This window comes from Mustela lutreola, chromosome 7 (assembly GCF_030435805.1).
Source record: "Mustela lutreola isolate mMusLut2 chromosome 7, mMusLut2.pri, whole genome shotgun sequence".
Classification (NCBI taxonomy): Eukaryota; Metazoa; Chordata; class Mammalia; order Carnivora; family Mustelidae; genus Mustela; species Mustela lutreola.
In genome coordinates, this window is record NC_081296.1 from 131,636,037 (window position 1) to 131,660,909 (window position 24,873).

The following is a 24,873-nucleotide window of genomic DNA, read 5'->3' on the forward strand; positions in this document are numbered from 1 at the left end:
GAAAATAATTAAAACAAGACAGACTGGAAAAAGAGGAGAAATAATGTATTTAGATTTTGAAGAGAAGTAATTAGTTTTGGCAGGTTATTTTTTTTATGTAAATTGAAAAATTAGGTCTCCTAGGCAGAGGCGATACATTCAAGTGTCTGCATTTCTGGCACAACACGAGAGAAGAAAAAGTTATAATGAAAAGCAACAAAGATGAATTTCAAACAAGGAAAAGACTCCTTAAATTGTTACTTTTTTTTAAAGGAAGACAGATTCCCAAAGAAAATAGAATTCGTAGAATCTGTCTCAATAGTTCAGTATTGCTGTGGATGAGAAAACAATATTACTAATTTCCTAAGATTGTTTTTGGTCAATGCAGACACAGATTTATTTTATAATTTAAACAGCTGTTTCTTCCTGTGTCATACTGTGTTACATTCATTAAGTTATTCTTCCTTCAAACTGTCATTTTTATATAGCTTTACTTCTCCTTTTCTGCTGCTTCATTTTCTAGAAACCTAGACCAGTCCTCACTTGATCTTGAACTTGTAATGTGCCATCCACTAACTTCTCCTGCCTGGGTTCACCCACACACACAGGCTTCAACCATCACAGACAAAATGATGACTCCAAAATCTATGAATCTAGCATTGTCATCTACACTTAAATATCCAGCTACTTATACTGTACTGAAATATACACTCTTCTTGCTGCCTTAATTTACCCATCATGCCTATGGAAACTATGTGGTACCCTGATAGAAGAATGAACAGGGTACATAGGAGACAGGAAGAAGGAAATGGAAAATACTATTTGATTTGAGGTGCAGATGGGCAGGAGGGGTGGTTGGGAAGAAAAGGTTTCTTTGTAAACAGCTGATTTTCCAAGTCCCCATGCTCCAATAACTGCTACCACCTTAATAAAAGAGAATTATTTAGGGGATAAATGAAAAAAGAGCCCATTTACCAGCTTCCATGAACCACTAGTGGGATGAAGGTATGCACATAATACACACACACGTTTCTAGTTTAATAAAAATTAGTAATTAAAACCAAGCCTCGGGGCACCTGGGTGGCTCAGTGGGTTAAAGCCTCTGCCTTCGGCTCAGGTCATGATCCCAGGATCCTGGGATCGAGCCCCACATCAGACTCTCTGCTCATCGGTGAGCCTGCTTCCCCTCCTCTCTCTCTGCCTACTTCTCTGCTTGCTTGTACTCTCTCTGTCAAATAAATAAATAAAATCTTAAAAAAAAAAAAAACAAAAAACAAAAAACCAAGCCTCACTCCTTTCCTAACCAAATCTTTAGTTAGTTAGATGATTCCCCATATCTGTATCTAAAATATACACAGGAGTTTTGATACATATGATGTTACTGAAAATCTTTGGCATTCCATGATTTATGTGTACAAAGTGCCATATCCATTTACAACTCAAAATAATTCAAGTCTACTGGTTTCAAACCAATATGTCTATTAGTTTCAATTTCATTGAAGAGTACCTCCAGACATCTCACATTCGTCTATGATTCTACATATGCAATGGGACAGGCTTGAAGAAAATGAATGAATTTACTAAGAGAGACCTGTGGTCTGAAGCTGATGGACAAACATGCAATGTGCTCGCTGCAGGGTCTCCCCTTCACAAAGTAAAACTGTATTTCCAGCATTCTTGGAGTTAGTCTGACGCTGTGTGACTGACAGTTCAGCAGTGGGACTATGAGTCCCAAAAAGGCAGTTAAATGTTGGTGTGTGTCCTTCTTGATCGCCCTCTTGTATCTGTACCCTGGAAGCCAACAGCTTGCACAGTGGAATTACAGAGCAGGAGTTCAGACCCTGAGCCATAATTTAAGAGCAGCCAAGGAGGATCACCTGACCCACGAATCAGAAATGGACCATTCTTCTGATAAGCCACTGAAATCATGGAGATTTAGTTGTTGTCTCAGAATAGTTCACCTATCCTAACCAACACAATGTTGTCAGAAACAGATCCACCAATACTTTTCCTCCTAACTGAAATAAAGAAGGAATATCAAAAGATTATCAATATCTTGGGATGCCTGGTGGCTCAGTTTGTTAAACATCTGCCTTTGGCTCAGGTCATGATCCCAGGGTCCTGGGATTGAGTCCAGCATCAGGCTCTTTGCTCAGCAGGGGGGCCTGCTTGTCCTTCTGCCTGATGTTCCCCCTGCTTGTGCTCTTTCTTTCTGACAAATAAATAAAATCTTAAAAAAGCAAAAGCAAAAACTACTGCTATCTTATCAACTGCACATAGTTAATATGAATGAAAATACTGTATAGAGTTAATATTTCTAACTAGGGCTCTGAGGACAAATGGCCTAAGTCCAAAATCTGACTCTTGTCTTTTATGAGGTGGATGATCCTGGTCAAATTGCTTACCTTCCTGTACCTCAATATCCTTATCCGTAAAATGGGGACATTATCACTCTACCTCATATATTTCTATACAGACTAAATGAACTATTTCCTGGAAAGAATCTACCACAGTCCCTGGCACAGAACAAGTCCTATTGATAAATATTTACCATTACGCAGAGATAGAATCATCCACAGTTCTGAAGAAACATGCTTTCCAAATTTAAGTTACTATTTATATAATTGGCTAAATATTTCAGGGTTCCTTTCAATAGTCTTTACACACGATAGCTGGGAGGTACAGTCAGGCAAGAGAGGGAGGTTTCTTTTCCTGAGCCCTGATCCTTCTGACAATGTCTGACTAGAGACCTTACCTGGGCAGCTACGCAGTGCACTAGATAAATGGCGAGATCCTTCTAATGCCAATGAAGTTTTATAGACAACAACACTGCCTATTTACAACCTCAGTAAAACACTTTACAGTTTTACTGATGCCTCTTAATTTCTGTATCTGTGAAATGGCAGGAAATGATATGACAGGAAAGGCAAAACACAACAACAGCAACAATAACAACAACAACAACAAAACCAACAACCAATTCAAATGGCCACAAGGCTAATTAATCTAATAAGAGCTTAGGAATATAGCATTTTCTTAAACTCTATACTGCACTTCATGTAATTGTATGAATTTCATGAATTGCATGAAAAAGAAATGCATCAAGAATTTCAGAGTCTGTATACACATATTACCATGTTTGTACAATTTAAAAAAATAGGACAGATATTTACATGTATGGACATAAGAACACCTATCGCCAGGTCGTCCCTCATACCTTTAAGATACTCCTGGGCAAGAGAACCAAGCCTAGGCATATAAGAAACTACTTTTGCAGAAAGGAAACCATTTTTTCAAATATTTTTAGGTAACTTGAACTTGTTCCCCTACATATATTTATATATATGTTATATATATATATATATATATTATATATATATATATGAGTAATACCTCTTTCCCTAATTTTAAGCATAAATTGACCCTGAACTTGGTAAAATCTGACCTCCTAAAATATACCCTTATTAACGATAATGGTGATGATGATAATGATGAGTTCAATAGTTTAAAAAATGTATTGACTATTTAATATTTGCTAGATGATCTATTAAGCTTTTATACTTAATCTTCATTTAATCCTGATAATAACCCTGAAATAAAATAATATCATCATCATTTTATGGATAAGAAAGATGAGATTTAGAGAGATTAATAAACATATCGAGGTCATACAACTAAAGGTCACACATGTTAGATGTGGAACTCAAACCCAGCTCTGTTTTCTGTCTACTTAACCACCACGATATATTACCTTCTATTCCCTCTCTCTTCCATTCTCTCTCGGTTATAGCATATTTCTTAATGCATAACAGTTGTGCTATATCTAAATTATACAAAGTGTTCATGAATCACGTCTTCAGAAACATGCTATTTCTTAATGCAAGCGATAGCTCTTTTCACTGCTCTGTAAAAGAAATGAAGGTCACTCACCTCTCCCTGCCTCCATTTTCTCACATGTCAAATAGATAAATAATTACTTAATTTTTTAAAGATATATTATTTATTTATTTATTTATTTGAAAGAGAGCAAGCAAGAGAGAGTGCAAGTAGGGAAAGGGGAGGGAAAAGCAGACTCTGCACTGAACACAGAACTGGGAGCCCAACTCAGGACCCTGAGATCAGGTCCCGAGCTGAAATCAGAGTTGGTGGCCCAACCAACTGAGGCACCCAGGTTCCTCCTTTAAAAAAAAAAAAGAAAAAAATATTTTATTTATTTAGTTACTTAATATTTTTTAAATTTCTTTAAGCATTATTAATCAACAGCAAATAATAGATTGCTTGGAGGCATGATCATTATCAGCATAGAAAATGATGTCAGAGCAGAAGATACACTCATTAATTGAACAAATATTTATCCAATAGCACATACTGCCAGGCATGGTCTCGGATTCTGAGGAAACAAAAGTTGAGATTAGGGTAGTACAAATGGACACAGATAGGATGAAATAATGACTGTGCATTTTCTAAGTGAAGGTTTTCTTTATCTATAAAATGGTGTTAGATCAGTGGTTCTGAGAACTGGTTTGTGTCAGAATTACCAGACCTAACAAATCAGATCCTCAATTAGTGAGGTCCTGAGCATCCATATTTTACTGATTCCAATAATTCTCAATTGATTTCCATGGCACACACTATTGTTTGAGATTCACTAGGCTGTGGGATTCTTTAGGGGCCTTCCAACGCTAATAATCTCTGCATTCTTTTTTAAAGAATTTATTTATTTACTGGACAGGGAGATAGAGAGAACACAAGCAGGCAGAGCAGGTAGAGAGAGAGAGAAGCAGGCTCCCCACCAAGCAAGGAACCCAATGTGGAACTGGATCCCAGGACCCTAGGGATCGTGACCTGAGCTGAAGGCTGATGCTTAATTGACTGAGCCACCCATGATCTCTGCATTTTTGATTCATGATTGATCCTGATTCTATCGCAAAGAAAGGGAGATCTCAACGATAACTACAAGCTGTTTAACAGCATCTCTATGAAATGACTCCAGTTTGCAGAAGTTCATTCTTGAATTTCATCCATAGAGACAGGATTTCAATCTTTTTTAACCTTATTTTCTCTTTTTGATGTTTTATGTTTTTAAAAAAAAAATCCAGCACATCTATTTTTAATTTCTAAGTTACATCCACATCCCTACTGTCTTGCGATGCAGTTTTAATAATGCTAATTAATGACAATGCTAGAAAGTGAACTGTGTGTGCATATAGATAATTTATAACATTTGTTTTACAATGACCTGGTAAGGAACACACACACACATACACACACATACACGCACAATTTATTGCAACTCCCACAACCTCTATTGCCAGCTCTACCTCTTTAGTATATACGATTGTCATAATAATTGTAGGCTCCCTTCTTCCCAATATGGATCATTACCTACAAACCTGGAATGAATTTAGCTTCATTGTCATTGACTTTACATATGATTGAGCACCATAACGCATAGGAAAGTATTCTGTAAACTGAAAGGCATCACATGGTGTACATTACTCTTATCTACAGTAAAGATTAAAACTTTATTGATTGAGCAAATTTTACAATTTTGAAGCTTTAAAGCTTTGGGGAAAAACAATTGTGAAAACCTTTGTATATTTAAGGACTACCTTTTTGAGGATATTTGTACAGTAAACAGTCTTGGAAGAAAGAGAAAGTGTCTCCCTCTAGGGTAGCAGGCAGACTTATTTGCTATCCAGGGTAGTAGAGATGTTTCCCTCCAGACAAAAACTGGGCATATTCGTTAGCAATCCCTTATAAAATTGGGGCTCACTAACCTCAGGGCTCTTTATCTAGAACATGAGCCCATGGTGTGTGCACCATCAACCTAGGACCACCTTCTGTTGTCTCTGTTGAACTTGGAGGGGGTGGGAAGCAAGACAGATGTGAACATGAAGCTCACACTGCCTCATGTTGTGAGTAATAAAGTTCTCTGTCTCTGACCCAGAAAACTTGTGTCTTCTGCCAGCATTCATGAAATTATGCAAAGCAACAGTTTGTAGGCAGGGTAAAATCTCAGACTTTTCATACGGCTTGACAGGATGTAGATGTATGATACTCTTACAGGACAAGGAAAGGGTATTTAGCAAAAATAAAAAGGAATGCAATCTTCCATAAAGTTTGACATCTTCAAACTATTCTTAAAAAAAAAAAAAATCAGTGTGAAAATCTTTCTCTCTCTCCCTCCCATCTTCCATCCCTCCTTCCTCTGTCTCTCTCTTTCCTTTCTCCCCATCTCCATCCTCCCTCCTTCCTCTCTTTGCACTAAATTTTCTATGCCTGTTTAAGTTGGTCCTGCAGTTCTAATATCTATCTGCATTAGCATGTTCACTGTTCCAGGAACAGCATGTCCCTGAAAATCTCTGCTGGATATAAAACTTTCAAGCATAACTAATATGACAGCGAAATGAATTTCATTTAAATGAACAATGCATTTCTTGGCCTTCATGGGTCAAGGTTACCGTGGAGGGAACTGCCTTTGTTTACAATCATTTGTCATCCATCCACAAAAACCGAGTTAGCCTAGGATGTTTGTGTGTACACAGGAATGCCTTTCTTTTTCAGAGTGCACTGTCTTTGGAAAACAAACCAAACATTACAAAGATGACAATTTATAGTTCAGATCAACTACCTCCATTTGTTATTATAAATAGAAAGTGTAATAAAGTGATTACTCAATTTTTCTTAACATTTTAACCAAATCATTCTTAACATTTTAGCCAAATCAGATATATCAGGAAAATGAGCAGCAGTCCCCTAATAAAAGGGTATTGAGGATCTAAGTGAGACGTGACCATAAATTCTGGGGTTATTGACCAAACCATTGTTGACTCCCTGAGTGGGCACACTTCCTGCCTGACATAAAAATTTACTATACCATGCTGCTTCCCAGATAAGCACCATCTCTTGCCCCTGCAATGGTGCTGTTTCCTTATAAATCCTTGTTTCTTACATTTTCTGACAGTAGAAACTGAAGCTATGGAGTGTCACATATCAACCCCATCAGTCCATAGAGCTCACGTAGGAACAGCAAATTACTACCAGAACTTATATTTCACTATTCATCTACCCATTACTCAACAGCATCCTGAGCCTCTTTGAAGGACCAGGCATTGTGCTAGGCTCAGAAAAATAGGCAATTCAAAAATAAACACCAACAAGTTATAGGAAATTTGAAATTTTATTTTATTTTATTTGTAAAGATTTTATTTGTTTATTTGAGAGAGACAGAACACAAGCTGGGGAGGGGGGGGAGGGAGAAGCAGGCTCTCCATGGAGCAAGGAAACAGACGTGGGGCTCAACCCCAGGACCCTGGGATCATCACCTGAGCTGAAGGCAGACACTTAGCTGACTGAGCCACCTGGCCCCCCATGCTGGGAAATTTTAAAATGGTGTTCTAAAGAAATATGTGAAAGAATAAAGAAAGGATAAAACAATCATTTCTGGAGTTGTCTAGAAAGTTTTCATTAAATTTGACAATTCATTTCTCTACTCATGAACATTTGGGCATTTTTTTTTTTTTTTTTAGATGAATGAAAGTCATTAGGGCACTATAGCTAGAGGGAACAACACGCCAAGGTCCTTATGTCCTTATGCAAGGAAGTGCGATGTAATTTTGAAGGCAACTCTGATCAATAGTCAGGAATGGTTTTGAAGCTGGAAAATTCCAGGATCTGATTTATTTATTAGAAGAATATTCTACTGATGGTATAGTGATTATTGGGAGGAACAAGATAGAAACCTGGGCACCATTTCAGATGTTAGATAAGAGCCATGAGAATGCCTTCTTTGAAAGGTATTGCGAAACAGAGCTCCTGTGATTGAAGCTTATTGTGGGATGTGAGAGCAAAGACTCAAAAGTGCCTCCATGTGTATGAAGGAGAATAAAAATACAAGGAGTTCAGTATTTATAGAGTATGCTACACTCCAGTGGTGGTGGGGGGGGAATAAAACACTAGGCAGAGATAATTGGAAATGTGAGCATGGGGCTCTGGAGAATATTTGGGTTTGGAAATATTATGTGGATTTGTGTGTCATATGAAAAGGAGTCATAACCATTGATTTAAATGCTGTGCCTCAGGGAAATAACAGAGATTTGGAACAGTATCGAACCCAGGATGGACTCCTAGGGAATGCAGATGTATAGTGAGAGAGCAGAAGAGGATGTAGAACAAATGAAATAGAAAGATCAGTGGTTGGGGCGCCTGGGTGGCTCAGTGGGTTAAAGCCTCTGTCTTCGGCTCAGGTCATGATCCCAGGGTCCTGGCATCGAGACCCGAATTGGGCTCTCTGCTAAGCAGGGAGCCTGCTTCCTCCTCTCTCTCTGCCTGCCTCTCTGCCTACTTGTGATCTCTGTCCATCAAATAAATAAATGAAATCTTAAACAAAAAAAAAAAAAAAAAAAAAAAAAGAAAGAAAGAAAGATCCAGGAAGCCCAAGAAAAGAACTTCCAAAGAGTCAACTAAAATGGTCAAGTAGTCTATGTCATTGACTTGCCAATAAATGGGTCACTCATGACATTGATGAAAAGGTTTCAGGAGAGTGGGGGGAAAGAAGCCAGTGTTTGCCTGGGAAGTAAATGGAGTCAAGAGAGTAGAGCTACTGAATATTTCCTCTGTCACTGGCTGCCACAGGGGTGCTGCGCAATCATACAGGCTGCCATGGTCTGTGGGTAAACCCAGCGATCACCTGCATCCGTGGTCGCTCTTTCCCCCACCATCTCTTGTAGCACCACAGTCCAGGCCCATTCCTGGCAGTGGGGCAGGAGCAGAGAGAGAATGTGAAGAGGACCCCTCTATATGTGTTTAATATTCACAATGGACCCCCAAGTTGGAATTTTAATGTTACCTCTGATGAAAGTGTACTAAAATCAAAGAGGTACTAACAGGACTGAAAGGAAAAAAATATTTATGACTGGGTTCCAATACTAGACCCCATTATCATGGCATACAATAAGTTATTGCTTTTTTTTTAAAATAATCAAGAGTGGATATCAGAATTACTTTTATATTGCTATTAACATACCAAAAGTATTATTTATATTCTATAACTTTTGAAACTACATTTTGGCATTAAAAAAAAAAAAAATTCTTTAGGATGACCAAGAACAACCAAAGGGAAAATGGAATGGGCCTCTCTTGCCTCTGAGAGATCCTGATGCCAACCTCCCAGTAATTTCTCTCATTTGCATGATTCTGTGCACCTCCACGGGATTTTCTGCATTGATAAGCCAGTTGGCTACAAGCTCTGAATGACTGGGTTTCATTCCCTCTTCTCCCCTTCAGGTGGGCATCTTGGGTCACTGACCATTGTTTCTTCCAAGCAATGGTGACTGACAGTTCCACTAGAATTTCCCCCAGATGCATGGCTGTCTCTTCAATTTGCTATATCCCACCTTCTCCCTCAGAGCCCTAAAATGAAGTCTCCAAACTGGAAAGCGTGGCAGTTAAAAAGGATGTCTCTCTCTGTCCTTTGAGTTTCACTCTCACAGACAGGTAGCAAGGGCTCCACCACCCTCCTCCCCCCACACACAGGATTCAGACATGGGTCCATGAAGGTTGGGCTGACAGGAAAAATCTCATGGCAAACATCATGACATACTCAATATTACCCTGCACTCTGAGAACTTAGGTTTTCCCATCGGGCCAAGAAGCTTTCTTGTTTGTCCCTTCTCTTGGTATAACCCTCTTCCAAATAATTTCTTGACCCTTGGAATCACTCAGCTCTAAGGCCAGTGCTCCTGGATCAGTGTCACCAACACCCTCTCCTGCCTCTTGATCACAACTCCTCCCCTCACCACCATGCGGTTCACTATAGGAATTACTCTGGGAATTTATTGACCTCGTGCTATGTACCCAGCACTGTCACAAGTGGTTTATTTCTCTTATTTCATTTAATACCCAGAAATAAAAACTTCTAAAATGTTCATGCCTCCATCTTTGCAGATGAGAAAACTAAGCTTTAGAAAATTATTTAAGTTTGCCAGCACCATGCAAAACCAGAAATTGAACCAGGGCCCACCTCTGCTGGGTTCCAAAGTCCAAGCCCTTGTCTCCACGTGGTTCTCTAAGTGTTAGGCACTGAGGGGCAAGCACAAGGCAGGTGCTCCATCCACGTCATTCTCCACTGTACCTGCAGTTCCTAGTACTAGGAATGGAGCTGAGGAGGTAGACGTGTCAACTGTATTTGTTGAATAAATGACAAATAGTGGAAAATAAATCTTCCCCTACAGCACCACTCCTAACTGACTTTGGAATTGGCTTGGGGATGCAAATTCAGACATATTTATGAACATCTAGCCAACCAATTATTTAGTACTTATTCCATGGAATATACATAGCATTATTCTGCTGGGCTTTATGAAAGAAGCTAAGGCAGAGATATGCAATTCCTACCCTTCTGGGTTTACCAGTTTGACAAAAGAAACAAATAAGTAAATAAACAAAACTCATGTGCATGGCCAGAGCGTCCCATTACCAAACCTCAACCAGAAGCTAGAGATCAGGGAGTTCTGAGATGTGATCAGACGTCAGCCTCCAAAATGTAGAGCAGGGCAGAGCACTGGAGAAAGAGCCTGGGAAGGGAGGGGAGAATAACCAGCACGCTACCATAAAACATGGGCTGCACAATGAATACTGTGCTCTATCTAGTTTAAACCCCTTCCTTTTTGACTCCAAGAATAGTTTATCCAAGCCAAACTATCCACTCTTGAAGTTCTGGTGGAGGAGCTCATAATTAGAGATCTCCACAGAGACCAGTATTCAAGGCACTGCCAGTGCTCCTAACCTGGCTGGAAATGGCTGCCGAGATCCAAGTATACTTACTCAAGGTGCGAACTGTCTTCCATTTGCCCTTTCACTCCCTTGCATTTCTTTATCCTGCTCTGCCCCGGGAAGCCAATGACCTACTTGTTGGTTGGTTCTGCAGATGAGCAGTACCCATTAGGAGTTGGACAGAAAGAAAGAGGAGGGTGTATTCAGGGCAAATCTATTACCCTAGCTCCCTCTCTCTTTTCTGTATCAACTCCAATGGGGCTTCTGCTCCTTGTACAGAACATGCTCTCTCTTTCTCTCTCTCTCTCAGCTGGCTAACTATACCTTCATGGGTAGTATGTGTGTGTTGCCCTGTTACTGTCTCCTGAGTATTGCTCACCAAGTGTTGCTTCCCTATTTTCTGTCAACATCTTCGTAAATGGTCACTTTAGTAAACTCTCACCAATAGACTCAGTTTGAGGCATAATCATCTGTTTCCTACTAGGACCCTGCCTGACTGACAAACCAATACTACAGAGATACACATCATTGAGAGAAGGAAAAAGAAATAGTCTGCCCATTGCAAATGAAAACAGACTTATGGAAACTTTAGATGCTACTCTTTACAAAGCTGTATAATTTGTTTAATTAAGGTCTAAAGCCATAGAAGCTATTAGATTCCAGATAAGTCTTCATGAGTAGTGTCATACCATGTATAAACCAGAAAAGAAATTCTCAATTATTCTCTCTTCCTTGCCCTGGGATCCCATGCTTTCTCGTTTCTTATTTTCTAAAACAGGAGGAGGAAAGTCTTCACTTTCCTCAAGTGCCACTACAATCAGACAGTGAAAGGATTAATGAAAGCTTATGTACATAATGATCCACAATCTCCTTAGATTATTTAATGGAAATCACAAGCCATTCATGACACACAAGCACTCTTAAAAGCACTCTGGGGAGTTATTCGTAAGAATGCTGTGGCCAGAAGGTAAAGGCTTACAAGGGCTTGTTGAGGTGCAATTTGGAATGTGTGAGATGTGTAGTTTGAGTTAGCAAAAAATATGGGAACTAGGGGATTGCCGTAATAAATCACCAAAAAGTAGAGAAAATGCTATAAAAATGATGGCCAAGTCAAGGGATATTCACTGTCCTCCAGAGTGTGGATTTCAAATTTTGCCCTGCAAATTCAGCAATTCTTAACATATTCTTTGATATGCTTATAATTATTTCTTTATTACACAGTCCATATATTTTATATTTAACCAGATGTTTTCTCCATCCAGAGGCACAACTGTCTTCTACCTTTTCCCTCCCATGACTCAGTGGAATTCTGCCAGGTGAACAAGGAAAGTTTGGCTCTTTCATCCTTGCACAACTATGCTAGCCACACCATAGGCAAGAGCTGAACACTCGCTAATATATTATTTCCACATCTTAATTGAAACAACTTCTGTCTGGAGAAGTTTTGAGAAAAGTGCATTTAGGTGACACATTTGTAAACACTGAGACCGCTCTGAAGGGGCAACTATTTTCATGGAGTATGCAGGGGCAAGGCGCGTCTGGGGGTATTTTGTTCCATCCATAGAAGAAACAGCTTCATGGTCAGTCATGGACTAGATATCGCTGAGGAATCTTTTAAGGCACTTTAACTGTTCAAAGCTCTCTTGAGATACGAATAACAAGTCATCATTTGGACAAATAGGGGCAATACAGTCTCAAGTTGGTTGAAGCTGGAAAACTGGAGTTTACTGAGTTTGCTTATTCAGATCACGTTTATTTCTTCATGATGTTCTAACCATTACCACACCAGGACTTACACTGACTAATGTCATTTGACTATGTCATATCTTAAATCCCAGTGTATGAAATTTTATCTTCAGTTTTAACATATTTTTAAATACTTTATTTAAACCTTATGAAGCCATGATCCTTATCTTATCCCCATTTGATAGTGTCACTCAGGCTAAGTGAATTGGCTAAGAATACACAGCTAGGAAAGTAGCAGAACAAAATTTAAAGCCAAGTTTCTCAAACCTAAGTTGTGGCCCATTTTTACCATGCAGGCAATTCCTACTTTTGGCCAAAGTGCTTCTCTTCTTGATGTACAATTTGGGGATGTCAAGCCATCCTGAACTTATATTTATATTTAAGTACTTAAATATAAGTTCAACACAATTTGTAGGCAAAGAACCTCCAAATATACAGGATGTTCCTGGAAAGTGCTGTTTGAGTGAGATATAAAGAGATGCTTTCTGCTCTGTTTCATTTGCTCATTTTCTAACACGACTCAAAAGAAATTATTTTGGCCTACATCTCAATCTATTTGAAATAAAATAAAATATGTGTCTTATGCTTTAATTTGAGGGGGTATAATAAAATAAGAATATGGGACATAAGGCCCAGATTCACCCTCTTCCCTGTTTCAAAAGTTCAATTGGTCTCTTAGCTACTGTCCTCATCACATCGAAATGCCTTCTACAGAGATGGATGTTTCATCATGAAGTCTTCTATTGCTGGCTATGGCTTATCTTTATGAATCCCCTGGGCAAAATGCATTCTCCAAGTGCATCTTTCCTTCTAATTCTTCCCAGCAAATGTTGTAAGTGGGTAGTTTTATCTGACCACTTGCCCCTAGAGTGTGATCATATTCTGCAATCTCTGAGTCCCAGGAGAACTCAGGAATCCCAACATTGAAATGGGCATTGGACCAAGGCAAAAAAGCAGCTGAGGTACTAGGGGAAAGAGACAAGATGGAAAGGGACACTTTATGATGCGCAGCCCATATCTGAAACTTTTAGTGCTTCAGTGGGAATTTAAGTCCGTCAGTGATTCTTCTGCTTATTTTCCTGGAGTGGTAAAAGAACAGGGAGGGTTGAGCCTCTTGTAACTAAAGGAAACTAACATCAACATGAAAAAGGTATTAAAGCACCAAGAGGGAATGCAATAGTGTGATCCAGTCAAATTTTCAATTCTGCTTCAAGTATTTCGTAACTCACACTGCAACATTCTAGAGAATGGATTACTTTACTTACAGATGAAAGCCACACTAAGGATGACAGATAAACAGAAACACAAAGTGAATTTCTGATCAAAACCCAATAGGGTGATATAGACCCACAAATGAGTGGTGGAAAAGAAAAGTCAAAGGCCTCTTTGAAATAAGAACATATTAAATATCAGTTGTTGATTTTTTTTTTCTCTTTCCGCCTGGCGGTGTCTTCAAATAGCAAATGTTTAACCTCAAGTGCTAAGGATTCATTAATTCTCAGGACTTTGGAAAATAAAAATTCAACCCAGAAAAAAAAAATTCAACCCAGATCCAAGAGACGATAGACAAATGCCTTGAAATTTAAAGTGTTTTGGGGCATCCACTGACAAATCACACTTGAGCTATCAATCAATAACTGCCACTCTAAAGAATATTGGAGAACACCAGAGCTGGCAAAAGACCTCCAGGCTCATGTGCTTAAATATATTCAACATGGAAGCAAAAGATTGACAGAAACTTTGTGAATATAAACTCTTTTGACAGTGTTACTTTCATTTCCGAAGCATTTCTGATTTCTGATTTCTGATTTCTGAGCAAACCATGATTTAAGAAGCTCCAGTGTTACTGGTTCTGAGCCACACATCCAATAAGTATCATGGGCCATGAAAATAAGTGGAATCTGCTTTCTACTTTAGCAAATCTCTTTTCTAAACACCAGCTTTCTAAATAGACTAAATCTTAAGTGTTTTTTTTCTTCCTACCATGGTATTTACTTTTTAGGTGAATATGGTTTGGGTAGTACAACATAAGTGCACAAAACTAGAAAAAAGAAAGAACTGTGTTACTATCCTAAAGAGAATCCATATATTTCAACATATACCTCAAGTTCAGTTTTTATAGTTGATAAGACTAAATTATCAAAGTAAGGTCAAAGGAAAAATGTTTTATAGACACTTCTTTTTATATCCACAGTAGTTAAAGGAACATTTCTGGCATTTTTTTTTCCTGTTTTAAAAGCAATCCATGTAACTTTTTAAATTTGGAAAATACCATACAATCTATTGAAACAAATAATATAATCTATAAATGCATCACCTAATGATTACTATTAATATGTATTATAATTCTTCACAATGTATTTTTTTTACATATATGTTTAATTGGTATGCTATTATAATTTGGAGTTTACAACCCTTTTTTTGTTTGTTTTTTAAGTTTTTATTTATTTAGGGGTGCCTGGGTGGCTCAGTAGGTTAAAGCCTCTGCCTTTGGTTCAGGTCATGATCCTGGGGTTCTGGGATCAAGCCCCACATTGGGCTCTCTGCTTAGTGGGGAGTCTGCTTCCCTTCTTTTCTCTCTGCCTGCCTCTCTGCCTCCTTGTGATCTCTCTCTCTCTGTCAAATAAATAAATAAAATCTTAAAAAAAAAAAAGGTTTTATTTATTTACTATTTATTTGAGGGGGGAGAGGGAGGGGGAGAAGGAGAGAAAGAATCTCAAGCAGACTCCTCGCTGAGCACAGAGCCTAATGTGGGGCTCTACCTCACAACTCTGAGGTCATGACCTGAGCTGAAATCAAGAGTCACACACTCAACTGACTGAGCCACCTAGGTGCCCCCACAATCCTTTTAACATGATGAAATGATGCAGTCACCCAACCTAGAGATTTGAGATATATTCCAGATTCTTTACTTTTCCTTAGATGACACTCACATTCAAAAAGTCATCAAATACTGCAGATTAAATTGCTTTCAGTCAAATATAGCACTTTATTTCCCCCTCTTTTAACCAGAATGCTACTGCCTTACCTCAAGCTGTATCGTTACTCATCTTGACTATGGAACTAAACCTAATTTAGATCACTAGTCTTGTTTTAAATTTCAACTCATCTTTCACATTACTTACCAAATTATTATTTTTAGCGCATCAAAGATTGTGTTATTCTCCTATTCCACTAATTTTCTATTTTTCTTTTTTTTTTATTAATTTTTTATTTTTTATAAACATATATTTTTATCCCCAGGGGTACAGGTCTGTGAATCACCAGGTTTACACACTTCACAGCACTCACCAAAGCACATACCCTCCCCAATGTCCATAATCCCACCCCCTTCTCCCAAGCCCCCTCCCCCCAGCAACCCTCAGTTTGTTTTGTGAGATTAAGAGTCACTTATGGTTTGTCTCCCTCCCAATCCCATCTTGTTTCATTTATTCTTCTCCTACCCACTTAAGCCCCCATGTTGCATCACCACTTCCTCATATCAGGGAGATCATATGATAGTTGTCTTTCTCTGCTTGACTTATTTCGCTAAGCATGATACGCTCTAGTTCCATCCATGTTGTCGCAAATGGCAAGATTTCATTTCTTTTGATGGCTGCATAGTATTCCATTGTGTATATATACCACATCTTCTTGATCCATTCATCTGTTATGGACATCTAGGTTCTTTCCATACTTTGGCTATTGTGGACATTGCTGCTATAAACATTCGGGTGCACGTGCCCCTTTGGATCACTACATTTGTATCTTTAGGGTAAATACCCAATAGTGCAATTGCTGGGTCATAGGGCAGTTCTATTTTCAACATTTTGAGGAACCTCCATGCTGTTTTCCAGAGTGGCTGCACCAGCTTGCATTCCCACCAACAGTGGAGGAGGGTTCCCCTTTCTCCGCATCCTCGCCAGCATCTGTCATTTCCTGACTTGTTGATTTTAGCCATTCTGACTGGTGTGAGGTGATATCTCATTGTGGTTTTGATTTGTATTTCCCTGATGCCAAGTGATATGGAGCACTTTTTCATGTGTCTGTTGGCCATCTGGATGTCTTCTTTGCAGAAATGTCTGTTCATGTCCTCTGCCCATTTCTTGATTGGATTATTTGTTCTTTGGGTGTTGAGTTTGCTAAGTTCTTTATAGATTCTGGACACTAGTCCTTTATCTGATATGTCGTTTGCAAATATCTTCTCCCATTCTGTCAGTTGTCTTTTGATTTTGTTAACTGTTTCCTTTGCTGTGCAAAAGCTTTTGATCTTGATGAAATCCCAATAGTTCATTTTTTCCCTTGCTTCCCTTGCCTTTTGCGTTGTTCCTAGGAAGATGTTGCTGCGGCAGAGGTCGAAGAGGTTGCTGCCCGTGTTCTCCTCAAGGATTTTGATGGATTCCTTTCGCACATTGAGGTCCTTCATCCATTTTGAGTCTATTTTTGTGTGTGGTGTAAGGAAATGGTCCAATTTCATTTTTCTGCATGTGGCTGTCCAATTTTCCCAGCACCATTTATTGAAGAGGCTGTCTTTTTTCTGAAAAAGTGTTGAACTCCTTAATATGGTGTATTAAGTGTATAAACCATCATCATGGTTTCATCTAACCACTCTTTACTCTGGCTATATTCACTCATCCTTCCTTCCTACTATGTTCCAATTATTCTGAGCTGCTTCCATTTCTCCAAACCACCAGGGTAATCTGTGCCTTGCCTAATGCTTTTGATCATTCTATTCCGCAATCAAGGATCATCATTTCCTTTCTGAAAACCTCTCTCACTCTTCTTCTACTTTCCAAGTAGAAGAATCACACTCTCCTTTATACGTCATGCTATATGTTTTTTCCCTCTATATAATTCTGCCTTCATCTTTTATGTGTTTCTCCTTCCCCTAAGAAATGGTACTTCTTAATGTTAGAAACCATGTCTTATTCATCTTTGTGACCCCAGAATCTAGAGTTCAAACCCCAGTACAAAAGAAATGTTCAAAAACTTCATAAATTAATGAACTATAAGAGTACGTATTACTCTGACTATTCATAAATGTCAATCAAAACCTTGGGCTGAATATCATTTTAACTTAAACATATTATTCCAATTCCTATGCCATGTTCACACTGTATTTATCCATTTTTGACTTTGTTGAACAACCACAAATGAAGGGCAAATTCAGCCTATTTAAAATCCCCATGGAATGACAATTCATAAAATGCTAGAAAGAGATGAAACTCAGCAAACACCACAAAGCCATTATGAGAAAATTGTCATGCCCTAAATCTGCTCAGGACTGTGGGGTGCTTAACTGATAGTCACATTTGTTTTGGGATGTTTGCCTAGAAATGTTCTTTTAATAAATGTACTAAATAAGATGCATAATTTAGTTCCTTTTCTGTAGCCTGTTGGCCAACTGCCAACTCCAGCTCCTGCTCCACCTCCCTCCTTTCCTCGTTCCTTGATCTCTTACCATCTCTTTCTTGGGTTTGACTCAGCACCAAGGTTACCTGCTGGCCTAGTACAAACAATCTCATTAAAAAGCCATCACAGTTGTGTCTGATGGCTTCATTTCTTCCCCAATGGCTCAATTTATATCTTCCTTTGGAACAAGTGGAGAGCAAGTTCTCTCCAGGATGACTTCATCCAGCTGTACTGCATGCACACTGGCAGATAATAAGATGAATGAGGACACTTGCCTTTGTTGGGTAGACAAAAATAGATGAAAAGAAGACTAGCTTTCCTAGTCTTCCTCTACTTATCACCATGGAATTTGTTAAGTTCTACTTTCCTTTGGAGGCTATCATGGTCAGTTCTCAAGGTTTCTTTTCTTGCTTTTATATAGCCTCAAGAAAAACTCAATAAGCTGAGAATCAGAAGACCTTGCTTCAAGATGAACTATTGAAAAATTAGTCGGTATGTGGGGAGGGGTCAAGACACACATAGTCTAGGTCCAATGGCAATATAGCCCCAAATCCTAGGTTTGTTAAGTTGCAGTCTGGCTTATGAGAGAAATTATTTGTTTAGATGCTTCCATGACCAAGAGACAAAGCATTAACACGTGAACACAATAGGTAAAGATATTTCACAGACAAAGGGAAAGGAAATGGGGGGAGAAGAGGCCACAAGAGCAGCTTTGTGCTCCTCTGATTCAGTGACAAGGGGTCTATGATGGTGACACTCCTTGGAATTCTGGCTTGAAAGCTACAAGAAAAAATCCACACCCTGTGAAGTCCCAGGCCATAAAACACAGCAGAATTGGAGAAATCTTGGTTTAGGGCCTGGGAAACATCTGTTTTCTCACTGCAGAAACCTCCAATAGCTCTCCTTTCTTTCCCCTAGGGACCCTATCCTGCTCCCTGGTACTCAGGGATCTCCTGGTGGGTGACGGGAGAGGGCACCACAGCAACCTGGGCAGGTGGTCTACTGCACAAGGAGAGGAAGAGGGCTAGTAAAACCAAGGAGCAGTAAAGTACCTCTGAACTGAGCTGGCTGGCATGAGGCAATTTGCCTTTAAGGGCACATAACCATCAAGGGGATTTGTATGTGGGGATTTTACCACATAACTCTGGGTCAGAGCACCTCTGATGGAAGAGAGGAAAAGCCCACCTTGGAGCTTTCCATGATCCCAGTGAGTACTGAGACCTCCTCCAGCTCCAGCTTTTCCCCAGCTGCTGCTGATCTTTTGCACAATTCAGGAACAGTGGAGAAGGAGCAGAAATGATAGCACTGCTCTGCCAGGACTCTATCATTGCTTCAGGAGAATTTACAGTGGGCAGAAAGCTGTATAACTGGCCAGTATCTGGTCCCAGTCTCAGGAAAGCCTGCCTGTTTTGGGAAAAGAGGGAGTATCATGTTAGCTCCAACCTTCTATAAGACAGCCACTTCCAACTGCCCTTTCCCACCTAGGCCAAGGTCTGGTGTGAAAGCTTCAGGTTTCCCAGGAGAGTTCAGTTCTTTAACTGGAAACTGATTCAAAACTGACCTTCAGGGGAAACTCAGGCATAGGGCTTATGACATACAGCCAAGAGAACCTGGGAATGGGGAAAGCCATCCCCCAAACTAGCACCCTGGGCAGCCCCAAGTCCTCTCAAGATCCATCCTTTTCCCTTATCCTGACCTGCAGGGCCCATTCCAAAGGGGAAGAGCAAGGGTTGATTTGTCTAGATCAATCAGATGCTATCTCTGGCCCACTCCTGCCTTAAGCCTATGAGTTCTCCAGGTATAAGAAAGGAGGAGGAAGGAGCCCAGTGCAGACTGGGTCATGGGAAGCAAGATCACAGCTGGCTCAGCCTCCGATGCTGGACAGAAACACCTCTAGTTTTCCAAGGGGGTGAAGTCTTTCTAAAATGGCTGCTTTTGCATTGGAATCTAGCCCAGATGTGATGCCATTGGCTTGGTGACTGGCTCTTGTGTTTGAAGTCACTGACATGAACTTGATACTATTCTATAGAGTTCAGGACTATCTTATATATCTTGCAGGGGTAGCCCTTCCCAGCTGATGAGTCAGGACAGTTGGCCGACCAGCCGCTCATAGTGTGCCATGAGTTTGAGCTTGATTTCCTATTTCCTGTGTTTCTTGCCCACATAAGGTTGTGGAGCCATGACAGGGTCTTTGAAAGTCACCTGGCAGAAGCTGCAGAACTTGTCTTGGTCTATCAGCTCTATTCTGGTGCAAGCCTTCTACACTAATGGACTGCTGCTTCAGCTTTAAGTTCTTTGCATGGATCTTCCCCCTGGGCCACAACAGTGGATGAAAAGGTCATGTTACAAATGGGGCAGCACTGGTTCTTGTCTTTGCTTCTGCAGGTCTTCTGATCTGCATATAGCTTCTTTGTTTCCCCCTTTAACACCTCCATTCCATGATTGCTAAGAAGACATTCGCTTTGTTGGCACGTTTTTTTGTTTGTTTGTTTGTTTTGTTTTTGTTTTTTGGGGTTTTTTTTTGCCTGGAAGTGTGCCAGCTTCTGGTATTCAGAAATGAGCAAGTCAACAGACAGGAGTTCTGAATCATGTGCTCCACTTTCTCCCTCCCCACTGATTGGGCCCAGGAGACTGCTGCCCACAGGCAGTGCGCCCTCTAGCAGTTGAGGTGTGGCCCATCCTGTTCCCGTCCCCGCTGCTCTGAGCTCTTTCTTGTATGGCCTGGGCCCTCCAGGGTCCTCGGACCCCATGGTACACAACCAAGGACACTCCATCTTTCCCGCAAGCCTGAATCAGCTGGCAGCCACTCATTACCCTTGGTCTCTACTTTCTGCATCTTTAAAAGAAAAAATTAATATATAATAAGCACTGCCTAACAGCACCCCCACCCAACACACACCATCATTTGACCTCCTTACAAGATGAGTATGTCAGAATAACCTGAATTCTGTTATTCTCCTTTCTAGTTGAGAATGTGCGTATTCTTTGAATTTAGTAACTAAGAGAATCTCCTATCTTTTCATCCTGAAAAACCAATTAAAATCCATTTTCCATAGAATTTAAGGGCTTGGAATGGTAGTCATAGTCCAGGACTGGGATAACTTCTGGGGAATAATTCTTCACAGCTCTGCCAAACCAATCTCTTACTTGTTTAAGGGGATGGAGCTCAAGAGTCTGGAAATCTAGGAAGCCTGGCTAAAATAATGATGTAAGATAAAAATCGGGTACATCTTTAATAAAAGCTAATATTAATAATTGTCACTTGCAAAAAAACACATTATCTGCCTTAGATAATTTAATCCTTCCAGCAAACCTCTGAAGAAAACTCTGTTGTTTTCAGTGTCTTGCAGTTGATGAAACTATATCAGAATAACTGTGAGGGCTTGGCCATGTTACTCGGCCTCTTCAAGTTCCAGAGATAGAACCCAAGCCCAGGTTTATCTCCCTCAAAGTCCATTCTCTCAACCACAGCAGCTTCTCTTATCCATACCTAAACCACATCTGGCTTTATCAATAGGGAGTGCAGGAATAAAGACATACACTAACTTCAGAAACTGACCTGTAATGAACAGCATCATGTCAGTGCCTATTAGAGTACTTATTTCCCTTACATTTCTTCAGGACTGTGAATCTTTATATCCATCTTTCCTCCCTGGATTGCAATTCAGCCTTGGTTTGCCATGATTTCTTTTCCAGCTGCTAACCTGTGCACCGTGGCACTGCATGCTGTCTGGCTGTCCCATGGAGAGGAGGCTGTGCAGAGCATGGCATGTGACAAAATACAGGACATTTCTCTGAATGAGCATTATTCATTTCTGTCGGTTAAATTCAAGGCAGCAGCTTGCATTTCTCTCACTGGGCTGCTAAGAAGAACTGCAGAGCACGCGACATTTTAAAAACCAAACTGCTATGCTGCATTCTCCCACAATGAGAAAGACATGTCAGTTCATTTCAGGGAGAACTCTTGGGGGCAGAAGTTTTGTAAACACCCTCCAGTGGCCCCTGGGTCCTAATTTAAAATACTTCTGTTCTATTTTATGCCAGCACTTGCTATTTTGTCTCTGAACCAAACTGATGGTTTATCTTCAGTAAGGAAGAGAGGGAGAGATGGTCATTTTGTTTTTATTCTTTCTTGAACAATGGACTCAACCTCAAAGGTTCCTCAAGTTGTAAAAAGGTCAGGGTAGAGCAGATTTCTCCAAAATATGATTGTTTCTATTTATAAAATGTTACTGTGTTACGCATTAAACCTATTTGTGTCCCTCGCATTTCCATATGAATTTGAAGATCAGCTTTTCAAATCCTCCCAAAAAGAGAGTGCTTTGAATCTGTAGATCAATTTGAAGAATAACGTCATCTTTAAGATACTATCTTCTGCTCTACGAACATGGATGTCTTTCTATTCATTTATTCTTTTTCAATTTCATTCAACAATGTTTTATGGATTTTAATGTAAAAGTTTCACAGACTTCTGTTTACTTCATTCATATAGTTTATTCCATTTGACACTGTTGTAAGTAAATCCTTTTCTTAATTTCATTTTTAGAATATTCATGGTTAGTGTATAGAAATACTAAACATTTTTGTATATTGATCTTGTATCTTGAAATCTTGCTGAAAAATTTTTTTTATTGATTCTGGTAGTTCTTCATGGATTCTTGAGGATTTTCTACATATAAAATCATCACTTGAGAATAGAGGGTTCTTATTTCCAACCTAGATGCCTGCTTGCTCACTTGCTTGCTTGCTTTTTTTCCTTTCTTTTCTCCCTTCTGTCCTTCCTTCCTTTCTTCCTTCCTCCCTTTCCTCTAATCGGTATCTGAGATGAAAACAGTTTTAATTCGCCATTTCCAACCTCTATGCTATTTACTTCTTTTTCTTTTCTAAATGCCCGGTTAGAATATGCAGTGAGAGCGGACATCTTGTCTTGTTTTGATCTGGCGCCGAGAAAATATTCAGTCTTTCACCATTGAGTATGCTGTCAGTTGTAGGTTTTCCTGGAAGTTTTCTTCTATTTCTAGGTCAATGACTGTTTTCGTCATGAAACAGTGTTTGATTTTGTCAAATTACTTTTCTACATTTATTGAAATTACCATGTAGTTTATGTCCTTTATTCTATTATGACATATTATGCTGACTGTTTTTCACATGTTAAATCAATCTAGCATTCTCTGAATAAATCCCACTTGGTCATTATATATATAATCCTTTTTGTATTCTGCAGGATTCAGTTAACTAGCATTTTGTTGAGGATTTTGTGTTGCTATTTGTAATGGATACTGGTCTTTAATTTTCTTTTTCCTGTAATATCTTTGGTATTGGCATCAGAGTAATTGTTCTTTGATTTTTTTTTTTTTTGGAAGAGTTTGTGAAGAATTGGCATTATTTGTTCTTTAAGTATTTGCCAGAATTCATCAGTGAATTCTAGATTTTTCCTCAGAGGAAGGTGTTAATGTACGAATTTTTACATTTGTTTTAGGGCTATTCAGATTTTCTATTCTTGAGTTTTAGTAGCTTGCATTTTCCTGGGGTTTTGCCCCTTTCATCTAAATTACCTAACTTGTTGATATTCAGTTGTTCATAGTGTCCTCGTATAATCATATTTATTTCTGTAAGGTAGGTAATGATGTTTTCTTCTTAATTCCTCACTTAACAACTTGAAACTTCTGCATTTTTTTTCTTGGTCTATCTGGGCTAGTCAACTTTGTTTATCTTTTCAAAGAAACAAATATGGGTTTTGTTGACTTTTTTCTATTCTCTATTTCATTTATTTCCACTCTAATCTTTATTTCCTTCATTTTTTTTACTTTGGATTTAGTGTGTATTTTTTCAATTTTTTTAATTGATTTGAGGTCTTCCTTTTTTGTTCTAACTTTTGAATATAAGTGCTCATAGCTAAAAAAATCTCCCTTTGAGCACGTCTTCAAATCCATTCCATAACTTTTGATATCTTGTATTATCATTTTCTTTCATCTCAAAGTATTTTCTTACTTTTTACATACATTTCTCCTTTGTCCCATTGCTATTTAGAAGTATGTTAATTTCCACATATTTATGAATTTTAAAAAAGTTTAATAATTTTGTTTTTAATTCTAAATTCAGCCCATTGTGGTCAGAGAACACACTTTGTATGATTTCATGCCTTTTAAATTTATTCTGGCTTGTTCTTTGGCATAATATATGGTCTATCCTGGAGAATATTCCATGTGTACTTGAGAAGAATGTGTACTCTGTTGTTGGATGGAGTGTTCTCTGTATGTCTATTAAATTTAATTGGCTTGCTGTGTTGTTCATATCTTTTATTTCCTCGTTGATCTACTGGTTGTTCCATCAATTGTTGGAAATGGGCTATTGAGTTCTACAACTATTATTGTTGAATTATTTGCTTACCCTTCAATTTTATCACTTTTTGCTTCATGCATTCTGGGACTTCATTGTTGGGTGCATATATATTTTATAATGTTATGTCTCCTTGATGGATTGACCCTTTTTGTCATTATAAATGTCTTTTTTAATCTCCAAGAATAATTTTTACCTTAAAGTCTTTTTAATGTAGTCATTAGTGAGGCACTTTTGTTCTCTTTTGTTTACTTTGCATGGTATATCTTTTTTCATCTTTGGAGGGTTTTTTTTTGTTGCTTTTGTTTTGCTTTGTTTTTAGGGAGAAAAAGAGAACATGCATGCACAAGTTGGGGTAGGGGAGGGGGAGAGGGACAGGGAGAGAGAATCTTAAGCAGGCTGTAAGCACAGTGTGGAGCCCAACACAGGGCTCGATTTCACAACCCTGAGATCATGACCTGAGTTGAAATTCCTTGTAAGTTCAATCTCATTTTGTCCTCAAGCTTAAAGTATGATTTTATAGGTAAGCATATAGTTGAATCATATTTGTTTTGATGTAATTCCATCAACTCTGCCTTTTGTTTCTCATTCCCAGATTTTCCTTTGAAGATTTTTGGCCATCTTCTTCTTTGCCTCATCTAT

At 39.0% G+C, this 24,873-nt stretch overlaps 1 pseudogene; it reads right to left on the reverse strand.

Annotated features, from left to right (window-relative positions):
- Nucleotides 1–19,785: 19,785 nt before the first annotated feature.
- Nucleotides 19,786–21,698, reverse strand: LOC131837256 (zinc finger protein 346-like; annotated as a pseudogene).
- Between the last annotated feature and the right edge of the window lie 3,175 nt (nucleotides 21,699–24,873).